At 39.6% G+C, this 14,105-nt stretch overlaps 1 pseudogene; it reads left to right on the top strand.

Annotated features, from left to right (window-relative positions):
- The first annotated feature begins 12,096 nt into the window (after positions 1-12,096).
- On the top strand, positions 12,097-12,800 carry LOC116878778 (annotated as a pseudogene).
- Positions 12,801-14,105: the final 1,305 nt, after the last annotated feature.

Raw genomic sequence — 14,105 nt, 5'->3', positions numbered from 1 at the left:
ATTAAGGACACTTCTTTAGGAATTTAGAGGCTTCAAGGAGAGTACTGTGCAGTGTGTAAACTCAAGCATTGGTCTGAAAGCCTCTCCTCTCTCAAGAGAGGAAATCTTTTCAGGCTACTTTGTATTTCATTTCCTTTTGTTCTCTTATTTGAAAATTCACGTTTCTCTGTTATGATAGGTCTCTCTCTCTTTCTCTACAGCTGTCCTGTGAGTTTTGGAGACAGATTTTAGTAGTGAGAGAAATAAACACTGAGAAAGATATTTTGAGCATACTGCTTCTGAGTTTCAGTCAGTAGAAAAAGCAGCACACGGGAAGGAATAGTGCTGGCCTGTTATTAGATAGAGCACCTAAATTGCTCATAAGAAACAAGCACAAAAGGTGGACTGAGGTTTCCCCTACACCTGGAGTCTGGGGGGAAGCTCTAGGGCTGAACAAAAACAGTCCTCATTTTTAAGATCTGTGAGTCCACCGTGATAGGGCATAAGGCAGGCTCTGAGTGAGTGGAGGGATTCATCTGAGGGAATCTGAAGGTTTACATCCTCCCTTATTGGCTCAAGATTCCCTCGAATCTCATTGTTCAGATGTTTTTCCTTGGCTTCTGACCTTGTTAATATCCCATAGCTGTCTTATCAGGGTTTTACACCTTCGTGTGAATTAGTTTATTGGCTTCTTTCCCTAGACCCAGGGAGTACGATGAGTAGACAATGAGGGCGAGTGAGCTAAGGGAAGGGTAAAGAAAGTGGATGTCTGTGCGTACTGTAGGTCAGCTTCTACTTTAAACCTTTGCCTAGCAGCTTTCGTGCCCATGGGCTCTGCTCCAGGACCTGCCGAAGGCATGTGCTTCCACCCCCTTCAGCTGTTCTCCAAGCAGAGCCTTCTTTCCATTATGGAGATGTGATATCTGTTTTAAATTATGTCAGTTGTACCCAGATAGTCAAGTGATCGACACCTTCTTCAGAATATGTGTGAAAACTATAGTAAAGGTGATGAGCCAGATGCTTCCAGGAGAGTAAGTTACTACCTGCACATAAGCTCATCATGAGGTTGGTGCATTTACTTTTTTTAGGCCCCCAATAAATTACTCTGCTGGAAGAGTAAATGGCTTCTATGTGGCCGGAAGTTCTTGGACATGGAAAGAACACATTCTATTGTCTCTGTGTAGGATCTTTCCTTCAAATAATTAAACATACTTAACACTAGGGATTTGTATATTGATTTACTAGCACCTTTCAATCAGGTTTTATCAAATGTTTATAAGGTCACTAAGCAGGTAAATATATTATCAATCACATTTTTCTAAAAGATACACCTCTGAAGCTTGGCCAAACCATTTACTGTGGTAAACTGTTATACTGGTCTTCGCCTTTTGGGTGAATTGTTTAACCTCTAGGATTATACAAATTCTGCACACCACTCAGGTCACATTGAAGTCATGTATATATCACTTCAATGTGACCTGAATGGTACGTAGAATTTGTGCATATATAAATACATACATATGCATATGTTATATAAATATTTATATGTTTAAATATTTTAAATTTATTTAAAAATTTATTTTTACCCTCTCAAGTCTGCAGCTGAATTGCAGTTCAGTCAAACTAGGGTGGGCTTCCTGCTTCAGACTGTGTGTCAATATTTAAATAAAAAAATTTAAATTAAATTAAATATAATCTATATATTTATATTTATGTAACATATGCATATTTATTATTTACATACATGTATATAAAATATATATATTTCAACAAACTATGATGGCTTTAACAAACTATGATGGCTTTACTGTGTCAACTTAATTACTCTGGAACTATGTTTCCTAGAATTCTCTTCCCTGGATGATTTTTGGTTCATGTTGGCCACAAGAGGCATTCCAGACAAGAGCTGGAAAGCGCAAGTGAAGTTGCAGCCATATTGAGTTCTGTGGGTCTGTGCTGGGCACCAACCGCAGAGGCAACTCACCCCCACAGCTACAGGTCTGCTGCCTCACCCAGTTGGTACAGGGTAGCTCCCAGGTCTATGGCTCCCACTCTCACCAGGTTCCCTCCATTGGCTTCCCCCAGGGCTAAGCCAAGTGGATGAGGAAGGGCACCAGCAGGTCACCGAAGTCGCCGAGGTTGAGATGTGAGGCAGACATAGGTCCCAGTTCATCCTCATGCTTTCTGATTCAGCTTTCCCTCCCTATTGTCAGTCAGGCTGACCTCAAGTGAATTAGCTATACTGGATCAACCCTAGTCACAGAGAAAACAACCTGTATAGACTCATCCATTGGCCGGCAGAGACTACTCCCATAGTCGCATATGGTCTAATCCCTATAATGAGTCTGTTTTCTATATTATTTGTAGTGATACAGTGATGCAACCCTAACTGATAACTAAAAATTTAGAATTATTTAGCAAGCATATGGAATGTAAGCAACATGAAGGTGGCATTCTCGTCCTCCTCCTCCTCCCCTTCCTCCTCCTTCTCTTTCTGCTGTCCTCCTTCTCTTCTTCTTCCTCCTCCTCCCTGTGCTCCTTCTCCTCTTTCTTCCTTGTCTTCTTCATTACTCTATCCCCTGTCTCTAGAACAGTGCTCGATACATAATAACCTGTCACTAAATATTAATTGGGTGGGAGTCACAATTCGTTTTTTTTTTTTTTTATCTATAGAAAGATAAGACATGCAGTTGCTTAAGTTTTCCTTTAATCTTGCTTTTCAGAGGTCTGTGGTAATTTCAACCAGAGATTTGGCAACTGGTTAGGTTGATCTGGAGATTGGCAGGAAAATCTGGATTGAAGCTATGGATGAGAGATAGGATTGTTGCTGTGTAATGAGTATGGGTAAGAACACAAGAAGAGATAGAGGAAGGAAAGGGGATGAGGATAGAACCCTGGGAAACAAAAGTGAGTGATTATTCTGAATTACTTACTTCCTGGTGATTCCGTTATTTATCCACGTCCTTGCAGTGGGTTCATGGAGGATGAATGAAACACCCATACCTTGATGTTGGCAGGACTCTATGACTTGCTTTGGCTAATGAAATGTTAGTAGACATGATATGAACAGATATTTAAAATGTGCATGTGCCATTGGGCTTCCCTTTTATGTTCTGGTGATCTTTTGTGAGAGAAACATGCCTTCAGTTGCCATTGTCCCTTCAGACTGACCCCGGAATAAAAGCAGGTAGACTGGCCCCCAAGTGGAGCCTGACTTGCACCCTGGAGTCAGGTCTGGCTGACACACAGTCTGAAGCAGAGAGCCCACCCTAGTCTGACTGAACTGCAGTTCAGCTGCAGACTTGAGAAGGTAAAAATAAATGCTTGTCACTGTAAGCACCTGAATTTGGGATTGGCTTTTTGTTAGGCATCATTATTGTAGCAACTGCTAACAAATATAAATAGCAGCTCTAAACGGATGAAGAAGAACCCGTGAAAGGACCTGGGGAGGAGGAGCCAGACAGGTAAGAGAATCCAGGTGAGGGGAAATTCATGGTTGCCAAGAAGGAAGTGTTTCAACAAGAGAAAAACCTAGGTCACTGTCCAAGCCACAGAGAAGTCAAGCAAGTCAAGGACCAAAATGTATTCGTTGGGTTTGACAACAAGAAATTAAGGAAATTCATATCTGATTTCTACTCATTTCTCTGGGAAGTAGGAGATGCAGTCTTCTGAGAGTGCAAGGGAGGAGACTAGAGACCAAGGAGAAAGCTATAAAAGTTGGAAACTTTGCTGAGAGGAAGGAGAGAGACACCATGTGATCTTCCCCCTACCGTGAATGCAGCCCTAGCAGAAAGAAGAAACATCTGGGTGTTCCATGTGATGTTGGAGTTTTTTGGAGTGTGTGAAACTAAAAGACATAAAACATTTTTCTATTAATCCCATCAATTTTCAACTCTCCTGAATTTCTGCAGCACCAGAATTTGTATCGCACATTTTTATGTTTTTTTTTTAAATAAATTGTCTTACAATCTTCACTGATTATGTGCTAATAGCATTTTATTTCTTTCTCTGTATATCCATCTATCGATTTTTCCGTTTCTCCACCCATCCATCTGTGTATGCTTTCATCCATCCACCCACCCACCACATTATTCCTTCAAGGATGTGAGGGAACTTGCAAGTAATACTACATTAAAATATTAAATTAAATGTAAAAACTTCTGAATCAAGGAATATATAAAGAACATGTTAGTTACATGGTAAGGACCCCAAATAATTTTTGATTGATCAAATAGCAACCCAGCAAAAACCAAAAACAAACAAAAAAACCACCAAAAAAACAAAAAAACATTATATTATCCAAAATCTATGAAGAACTTATCAAACTTAACACCCCAAAAAACAAATAATCCAGTCAAGAAATAGTCAGAAGACATGAACAGACATTTCTGCAAAGAAGATATCTAAATGAAAAAGTGCTCAACGTCGCTTGGGATCAGGGAAATACAAATCAAAATCACAGTAAGGTATCACCTCACATAAGCCAGAATGGTTAAAATTGGGGCACCTGGGTGGCTCAGTGGGTTAAGGCCTCTGCCTTTGGCTCAGGTCGTGATCCCAGGGTCCTGGGATCGAGCCTCACATCAGGCTCTCTGCTCAATGGGGAGCCTGCTTCTTCCTCTCTCTCTCTGCCTGCCTCTGCCTACTTGTGATCTGTCTGTCAAGTAAATAAATAAAAATCTTAAAAAAAAAAAAAAGAATGGTTAAAATTAACCAGTCAGGTAACCACAGATGTTGGTGAGAGTGCCGAGAAAGGGGAACCCTCCTACCCTGTTGGTGGGAATGCAAGCTGGTGCAGCCACTCCGGAAAACAGCATGGAGGTTCCTCAGAAAGTGAAAAATAGAGCTCCCCTATGACCCAGCAACTGCACTACTGGGTATTTTTATCCAAAGGATACGAACATAGTGATTCAAAGGGGCACATGCACCACAATGTTTATAGCAGCAATGTCCACAATAGCCAAACTATGGAAACAGCCCAGGTGTCCATCGACAAGAGAACGTATAAAGAAGAGGTGATACATAATGGAATATTTCTCAGTCACCAAAAGAATGAAATCTTGCCATTTGCAATGGCATGGATGGAACTGGAATATATTATGCTAAGTGAAATAAGTCACTCAGAGAAAGACAAATACCATATGATATCACTCATATGTGGAATTTAAGAAACAAAACAGATGAACATAGGGGAAGGGAAGGAAAAATAAAATAAGATGAAAATTGAGAAGGAGGAAAACCATAAAAAGACGCTGAACTCCAGGAAACAAACTTAGGGTTGCTGGAGGGGTGGTGGGTGGGGGAATGGAGTAAGTGGGTGATGGGCATTAAGGAGGGCACTTGATGATGGAATGAGCGCTGGGTGTTATATGCAACTGATGAATCACTAAATTCTACCCCTGAAATAATAATACACCATATGTTAATTAAATTGAATTAAAAAAGAACCAAAAAACCCCCCACATTATTTCTATAGCTATGAATTTCCACTTTGAAAACCTACCATTGTAATTAGGTTATATCTTAAGATTAAAAAAGGGAGTTTGAGCAAGTAAACATGAAGAGAAAATAATATGTAAGTTATAAACTCTCAATATGGAACGCTTTTAGTTAAAACAAATTTTCCTTGGTATCTTAAATTACACAGAGAAAGTGTTTTTATGTAATTTCCTCCGTTCTTACCAGGGTAAGGTAGGATATTATTAGGGTATTATGATCTGTCTCTCTGTCACACTTGTCCCTTAGGATGGATAAAACAAGTAGTGTTGTCAGTTGTTAGGTCTTTGCAGAGAAAATATTTCTGTTCATCTTTAGGAGTGGAGGAAAAGATTGGAAATTACACACTGAATTCTGATTTTTTTTCTTTTGTGCACAGCAAAACTTACTTCTGTCTCTTTGAAAAGAAGATTTTTTTCATTTCATATACTTGTATAATTCATACCTAGGAAAATAAGAGGTTATTCTCAATGTCAAGAAATTTAGCCCACCCCCCCCCCCTCAAAAAGAAAAGAAATTTGGCTATCCTGGTTAATGAATGCCTTTTCCAGCTTCTCTCCAAGTGGCAGGAAAATGAAATTAGGATCATGTGATCATCATATTTCACAATTATGTTATTAATATTTGAAAGATGGATTTAAATGACTGGTTTCATCTCCCTTTTGAGTTTAACATTGACAAATTGAAAATTATTTAGCAAACATACCTATTTATCTCCTTGGGTTCTAGAAACAGCCTTTTAAGAAAGCAAAATGTAAACCAATCCCCTCACCAGTAACCTCAGGCTTCAGGACTACAATCCTCCAAAGCTTTTGGCAACATGATTAACTCCAGTCATTTCCCAGACCTCTTCATCCCATCAGCTGCTGTGATCATCCTCCCAGGAAGAGACAAGTCTATTAACGATATCCAAAGTTTTAATCACTGCACATCTTCCTTTGACTTTAGGGCAGTTTTTCTTTACTCTGTTGATCAGCACCTAGATTGAAACCCTTTTGTAGAATTCTAGGAAATGTATTCATCCACTCAATAAACATATTTTTAGGGCCTTCTATATGCCAGGCACAGTGCTAGGACCTAGGGAGATGCTAATGAGCCAGACCTGTGCATTTCTTTTTGTAATACTCTCTTTTCATTTGGATGCCTGGATGGCTCAGTTGGATAAGCATCTGCCTTTGGCTCAGGTCATGATCCCAGGGTCCTGCGATCGAACCCCCCATCTGGCTCCCTGCTCAGCAGGAAGCCTGCTTTTCCCTCTCCCTCTGCCTTCTTCTCCCTCCACTTGTGCTCTTTGTCAAATAAATAAACAAAATCTTAAAAAAAAAATGCAGAATTCATTAAAAATATATTTTTTATTCACTTTCATGATAATTAATAATTTTAAGCATATTCTTGGTCAACTGGATGACTAATTTATAACTAACATTCTGCAACTCCTGTGCTCGTGTTTATTTACAGTTACTAAAAAAACCCCCAAATGTAATAAACAATCTTATTCACACTGAAAGATTTATTTTCTACACAACATTGTAGGTCACATAAAATTAAAACTGTTAATTTATTTGTTCTGCCTTTATTTCATAAGTGAATTTGTTTTGATTATGTAGTTGTATAAGAGTATACACAGAAGTACTTAATATGAAGTTTTATGCTATTATTATTTCCATTTGGTAGCTTTCTTATAGAGCCATTTAAGTCAAAATGGTTAGGTCTGCACTTAAAATTATGGGTGATTTTCTTCTGAAAGAAGTCCCTATGCTGCTTGTGTTTGAAAAGCATAGTTTTGGTTTTGTGTCAGCGATCTTTCAGGGATGCTATTCCATAAAATCCCTTTCTCCGTTCCCTTTGTGCGGGTACTATCATCTGACAGTTTACAAACTTCCCTATTTTCACCTTCAGCTAGTGAAGTGAGGGGAGACCCAGCTAAATGTGATGGCAGAATATAATTTAGAAATACCCAAGGGCTGAGCATTTTTTAACCCCATTAAAAATTATCTAAGTGGCACATGAATACATTCCCACAAGGTCAAGCACAGTAACCCCCTGGGTTATATTTGCAGGTCAGATTCTCAGTTTTTAAAATGAGCTGTGCGTACTCTCAGGGTATTAGGAAGCATGGAGGATATAATAAGATAGAGAATATGGCAATCATGCTTTAAGGTTGGTGAAAATTAGAAAATGTAAACAAATACTATCTATTGGGTGTAATACAAGTTACATGCCTGTTGAAGGGACAACTTCAAAGGAGTTCCAAACGTCATGCTGGGTACTTCTTTGGGATATGCTAGAAAACCTTCTAGGCTCTGGCAACCTCTTCTCAGTCTTCAAGGGCTACTTTGGTGGAAACTTTCGGAAAACATTATAAAAGGAAATGCTCCATAGAGCTAGAAACCTGAAGCTGTCCTTTCCCTACCAGATTCTGAGCACTTGGGAGATTGAGAGGATTTTCTTTTGTGAAATCCCACTGTAGGGGTTTGCGGACTGTAATGTCTGTTCTGGCACACCGTACCACCCCATCATCAAAGTGGTTGTGCTCCTCTTTTTCAGTCTACAGAAATGTGCTCATTCTTAAGGAGTTGTAGACATTTGCAACAGTGACTAGGCCCCCTCTGGGATCTTCTATTTACTGGTCGGAAACCACCAAACTATTTGATGTTCTTTTCATCTGACCATCCAACTGTCCTCATCTCCTGGTCTGTGGCTACCAGCATATGATGCCCATTCATTCATTCAATGCATTCCCGGGTCCCTGAAATGCAAGAAGCCACCTCCATGTACTTGGAAGCTCTAAATATACATTCTCACAATCCTTTTCTCTATTAAACATGACATCTCCTTGCATTTGGTTGAAGTACATTATCTACTTAGTTGTCTCATTAGCCTTCATGTCTCTGTTTTAGTCCATAAAGTACCATAGTTAATTTGGGTCATATCTCCAGTTTACTTCTCCCATTTGGTAGCCAATAAATCAGCAGGCCAAACGATCAGATCTGGAGCCAGAGGCATGACTCCCTTCATCTTCTCAGTCTTCCGATGCCTCTTGTGAAACCATCTACCAACACTTTGTGTTTATCCTTTGCTTGACATTGCCTTTGAATAGTGATTCTCAAAGCAGGTGGTGATAGTGTGATGGGTGTGAATTCAGAATCTCCACTGGTGTCTGCGAGTGTTTGCAAAGTTTGAATCATAATATCTAATTTAATTTTTTCAAATGACAGTAAGGGAAGGCATATGATTTTAATGTTTTTAAAAGAAAGCATGGACTTTAAGAGATTGTAAACATCCTTTGAATTTTACAAAGAAGATGAGATCTTGCTTGCTTTCCAAATGCTACCCAGCACTGGTGCATGGTGATAACATCTTGTAATGCTCCATTCCTGATAATTCAGGACAATTGTTGCTTATCAGAAGGCAAGATTTCTAGCAATCTCTACATCTTGAGAACAGGGAAATAGTAAAGTAAACAAACAGAAGACTTTAGAGTCTTTGAATATATATGTAATATACTGGTTTGGAGAATCGTCGTTCCCTTTCAGCTAGATGGAGTCAGTGTGGCTAAGTTTTGGTGCATAAAATGTAATAAAGATGTTGTTCGGACTTTCAGACAGTTCGGTAAAAAGAGGAGAGTTTACCTTTTTGTTATTCTTTCCTTCCTTCTTTCTGCTACTTGTAAGGGAACTATAATGGTTAGAGCTCCAAAAGCTTTCCTCTGGAGCCCTCCTACCTGGATTGCTTAGATCTACACTACTACTACTACTACTACTACTACTTCTTCCTCTTCTTCTTCCTCCTCCTCCTCCTCCTCCTCCTCCTCCTCCTCCTCCACTTCTTCTTCTTCTTCTTCTTCTTCTTCTTCTTCTTCTTCTTCTTCTTCTTCTTCTTCTTCTTCTTCTTCTTCTCCTTCTCCTTCTTTGAGAGAGAGGATTGACAGAGAGTGTGAGCAAGCAGGGGCTGGGTGGAGGGGGGTGCAGAGGAAAAGAGAGAGAGACTTTTAAGCAGACTCCACACTCAGTGTGGAGCCTGACATGGCGCTCATTCTCATGACCCTGAGATCATGACCGGAGCCTAAATCAAGAATCAGATGCCTACCGGACTGAGCCACCCAGGCACCCTGCTTCTCTCTACAGTTCTTTACACAAGCAAATATGCCTCTTGCATTTAAGCTACTACAGTTGGGTTTCTGTTACTCACAGCTGAACCTAACTTGAACTGATATGCCTTGTTAATTTGATTTCTCAGTAGCTTAGAAGGACCAAATTAGAAGCAGGAAGGGCTGCTTCTGTTAGCAAGTAAGGAAGCAGAAAAAATCACTGTAGGCCAGGAAGTTAATTAATGGTGATATGGCTGATGTCAAATCAGCAAGAAGGCAGGAAAAGGTGTAGAATATTTCAGACATTTTTTTTGGGAAGACAGTTGATGTTTAAAAAACTCTGACAAAGAGGGTAAACTTCAGTTACTTTCAGACACTTGAGTCACTTTTCCTCATCACCTCTTTTGTCAGCAGTATTTCTGGAGCTAGTCATTGTGTGAGCGAGGGCAAAAAGTAAACACAATATACCTTTGTACTCAAGATGTTCACAGTAGACCCCAGGAAGGTGAGACATTTGTCTCAGTGGGCACTGAGGGGTGTGGATGTACATTAATTTTGTGTAAGTTGGTAGCTGGGAGAGCTTATTAGTTCAGGGACTATTCCTATGGTTACCCATAGTTGTTTAAATTGTCCTAGGTTAAGTAGAGACAGAGGCTGAGTGTAAGACCCAATAATCCAAGCTGCTGGTCTAGTTCCTTAACAAATGACACTGCTTCGCTTGTCCTAAATTCTCTTTAAATAACGAAAATTTGTTTCCTTCTTGACTACTTCCTGACAAAAGGGCTCCTGTTCTCTTCCATTCTGTCACTCCCAGAAATACCAACACAAGAAAGCTTCATCAGCAACTAAGGTCACAGTGTCAGACAAAGCTTATTGTCTAGCTTGGTGATTTTGTTCCAGGAAGAGAACTCTTAAAATAATACCAAAACACCAAAAAGCAGAGCAGGACTTACTCATTTCCCAACCTTTCATAGTTCGATTTTGTAAACCCAACTCACTGAATAATTAATTTTCAAAATCTTCGGGACACCTTAGTCACAACCAATTTTTGTGGGTAGAGATAATGACTTGAACGGAACATGAGCAGAGAGTTGATTTTAAGTAAGGAAATGGGGTCAGGGCGAGGTTAAGTGGCTGGCCTGGGGTCAGATAGCAAGCTGGTGACTCAACTTTGCAGCTCCTGGATCTGAGGCCTGCAAAGAAAACCAGAGCCCATTTCCTCTTGATAAGTTAACTGCCCCATATCTGCGGTCTGTCGTAAGATTTTAAGAGCCACATTCCTTTTGTGACTACAGACCTGAGCTCCTGTGACTTTCACCAGAGTCTGGAAAACACTTTCAAGGTCAGACTGTGGTATATAGAGGGCAGATTAGCGCTTTATTTGCCACTGAAAATCATTATGCAATTCATAGGAGTTGCCATCTTTTTGGTGTCTTATGATCTCCATCGGGTACATATTATTCATAACACGCAGCCTACAGAACAGATGGCCATGTCTCAGAAATGATGATGACATGTGTTTATGGAGTGCTTCCTATGTGTCAGGCACTCTGTGAAGTGTTGTACATGGATTATCTTATTTAATCCTCCTGAGGGCCTTGTTGGGTAGGTTGATTTATAGCCCTTTTTACTGATGAGGATGTTGAGGCTTTTCAGGGGTTAAGTACCTAGCCCAAGTTGACACGGCTAGAAAATGGCCAAGTAAGAGCCACGATCCCAGTTTTGGAGGACTCAGAGGCCACTATGCTACACAAAATTCCTATACACTCATAATGACCTTTTCCCCCACACTTCTGTTATTTCAATTATTTTATAGAGTAAAATTTTGTGTGGGTATAGTTTTTATCCTTAGTCTTAGGTAAGTGGTCTGACTTAAAAAATTATATATATGTATATGTATATATATATAATTTTATGTTGTATATATATCTTTATATATGTAAATATAATATGTATATATTTTAGCAGTGATGTTAATTGTCCCACCTGCAAACAGACCAAAGATGCATCTCCCATTGTGGTCGTGTTTGGAGATCTTAGTTACATGCCTCAGAAAGTAACATTTTCCAAACTAAAAAGCTGAAAATAAAACTATTTGAAAGTAGAATTCTATGTGAAAATTCATGACGTATAGTGGCCCTGCCCCAGTCTTTCTGGGACTTCTTCCAGTATTCCTCATTTTCTGGAAAACACGACCCAGCAAACTAAAAAAGATGATGGAATAGACGTGTACAAAACTTTTTACTTGAAAAGTTTGTTCCTAAAAATGGAGTTATATGTGGATTAGAGAAGCATCTATTTCTTTGGAATGGGATGAATAAAGATGTTACAACTTACTTTTCCGGTTGTTTGTCGGAAAAGGGAGAGAATGGAGAGCGTGAGAAGGGGCCATCAGCGCTGCCAGCACTCCTGTGCTGAAGCTGAGGGGACACATCTGCCGGCCTCTGGTCCGCCCCCCCCCCCCACTCGAGGTTCCTAGTCTGCCTCCCCAACTTCTCCGCGGCTCCTGCCCCCCACAGCTCTAGCCCCCCATGGCTCTGCCCTCAGACTCTGACCACAGCCTGCTAAGCCTGCTGGATCACTCTGAAGTTCTAGGCGGGCAGTGACATGCCTCGGTGGAACATATTAAAAAGGCATATCAGAAACCAGCACTGAAGTGGCATCCTGAGAATAAACAAGAAGTGGAGAGAAAACTCAAACAAGTAGCTGAGGTGCATGAAGTGTTATCAGATGCTAAAAAACAGGACATCTATGGTAAATATGTCAAAGAAGGATTGAATGGAGGTGGAGGTAGGTCATTTTGACAGTCCCTTTGAGTGTGGCTTCACCTTCCGAAACCCAGACCACGTCTTTAGGGTATTTTTTTGTGGAAGGGACCCATTTTAATTCAGCTTCCTCAAAGACCCATTTGAGGACTTTTTTGGGGTCAAGCAAATGGGTCCCTGCCAAAGCAGGTGAGGCACAGGTTGTTTTTCTCTGCCTTCAGTGGATTTCCACCTTTTGGAGGAGAATTTTCTTCATTGATAGAGGATTTACTTCCTTTGGTTCACCAGGTCCGTGGGGCCTCACTTCATTTTCTTCCAAGACCTTTGGTGGTAGTGGGATGCCTAACTTCAAATCTGTATCACTTTCTACTAAAATTGTTAATGGCAGAAAAATCGCTAGAACGGGAATTGTCGAGAATGGTCGAGAAACAGTAATAGTTGAAGAAGGCTGACTGTTGAAGTCCTTATGATAAACTGTAAGGGGCAGCTGCTATGATTGGACAACAAATGGTTAAATCCGTGTATGTAACAGAAATGTTGACTCTATCCAGCCCAGTTGAGGATTAGCAGGAACACTTTAATTTTTTTTGAAGATTTCAAATAACTCAACTTTCAGCGTAACTGTAACTGCACTATTTATACACAGCTCATTGAAGGCCTAGTTGTTATAGACTTTTGAGTTTATGGCTGGGACCCCATAATAGAGCTAATTTTTTGTCTTTAGAATTGTTGTGTATCTCTGTATGCACTTTGCTTTTTTATTAAACCTTTTCCATAGTGACCTGACTCTTGTATGCTAACACCAGTGTGGACCTGCTTTTCCATTGTGTCTGAAACGTGAGCCAAGCAGTGTCACGATGAATCTTCTCCCACAATAATTTCAGTTATTTCTAGTACTTAATATTGAGAGCTATTAATGCATTAATAGTAATATGTTTCTCATTTGATGTAAATTGAGGATGTTTTCTAGTTGTGCATGAATACTGGCATCTTAGTAAATTTTGATGATTATTTAAATATGTAATGCTAAGCTTAGGTTTAAAAAAGTAAAGCTGGGGGTGCCTGGGTAGCTCAGTAGGTTAAGTATCTTCCTTCAGTTAAGGTCATGATCCAGGGGTCCTGGTGATTAAGTCCCACTGTGGCCATGGCCAACTGCTCAGTCAGAAGCCTGCTTCTCCTTTTCCCCTTTCTCCTCCCCCTGCTCATGCTCTTTCTATCAAATAAGTAAGTAAAATCTTAAAAAAAAAATAAAGCTGGTAAACTGGGTCTTTGTTATGCACTTAAAAAAAGAAAAAAAGAAAAATGCAAAGGTGTTTGATGCATTCTTTCTTGAGTGGAGCCTAAAAAAAATGTACAACTTAACTTTTAGATTTACTTTTGTTTTAGGTGGCAAAATATCACCTTGGTAACTGATAAATATTGTAAATTGAGTTAAAATTTTAGTTAGAAATGATTTTATTAAATAACGAATAGAAAAATCACATGTGCTTTTGTGTATGTATGTGTAGATTTTAGAGTTCAGTTAACCCAATCTCATCAAATCAAGAAAAAATGGATCAAGAAAAAATGGAAGGAATGGAAAGGGTATATTGTAATTTTTCAAGATATGAATATTTTGAACTTTTGAAATAGTTCACATTATGAATTTACAGGGATATAAAATGTTGAGGTGATAAGCCAGGGATGTCTTTCTTAAGACAAGATGGCTACAGCATCCCACCACCTCTGACAGCAGACCTAAATTGTAGACTAATCTTTTTGAGGCGTGAGCAAAT

This window comes from Lontra canadensis, unplaced genomic scaffold (assembly GCF_010015895.1).
Source record: "Lontra canadensis isolate GAN:19392208 unplaced genomic scaffold, GSC_riverotter_1.0 scaffold59, whole genome shotgun sequence".
Classification (NCBI taxonomy): domain Eukaryota; kingdom Metazoa; phylum Chordata; class Mammalia; order Carnivora; family Mustelidae; genus Lontra; species Lontra canadensis.
This window is presented reverse-complemented; position numbering and strand designations above follow the sequence as displayed.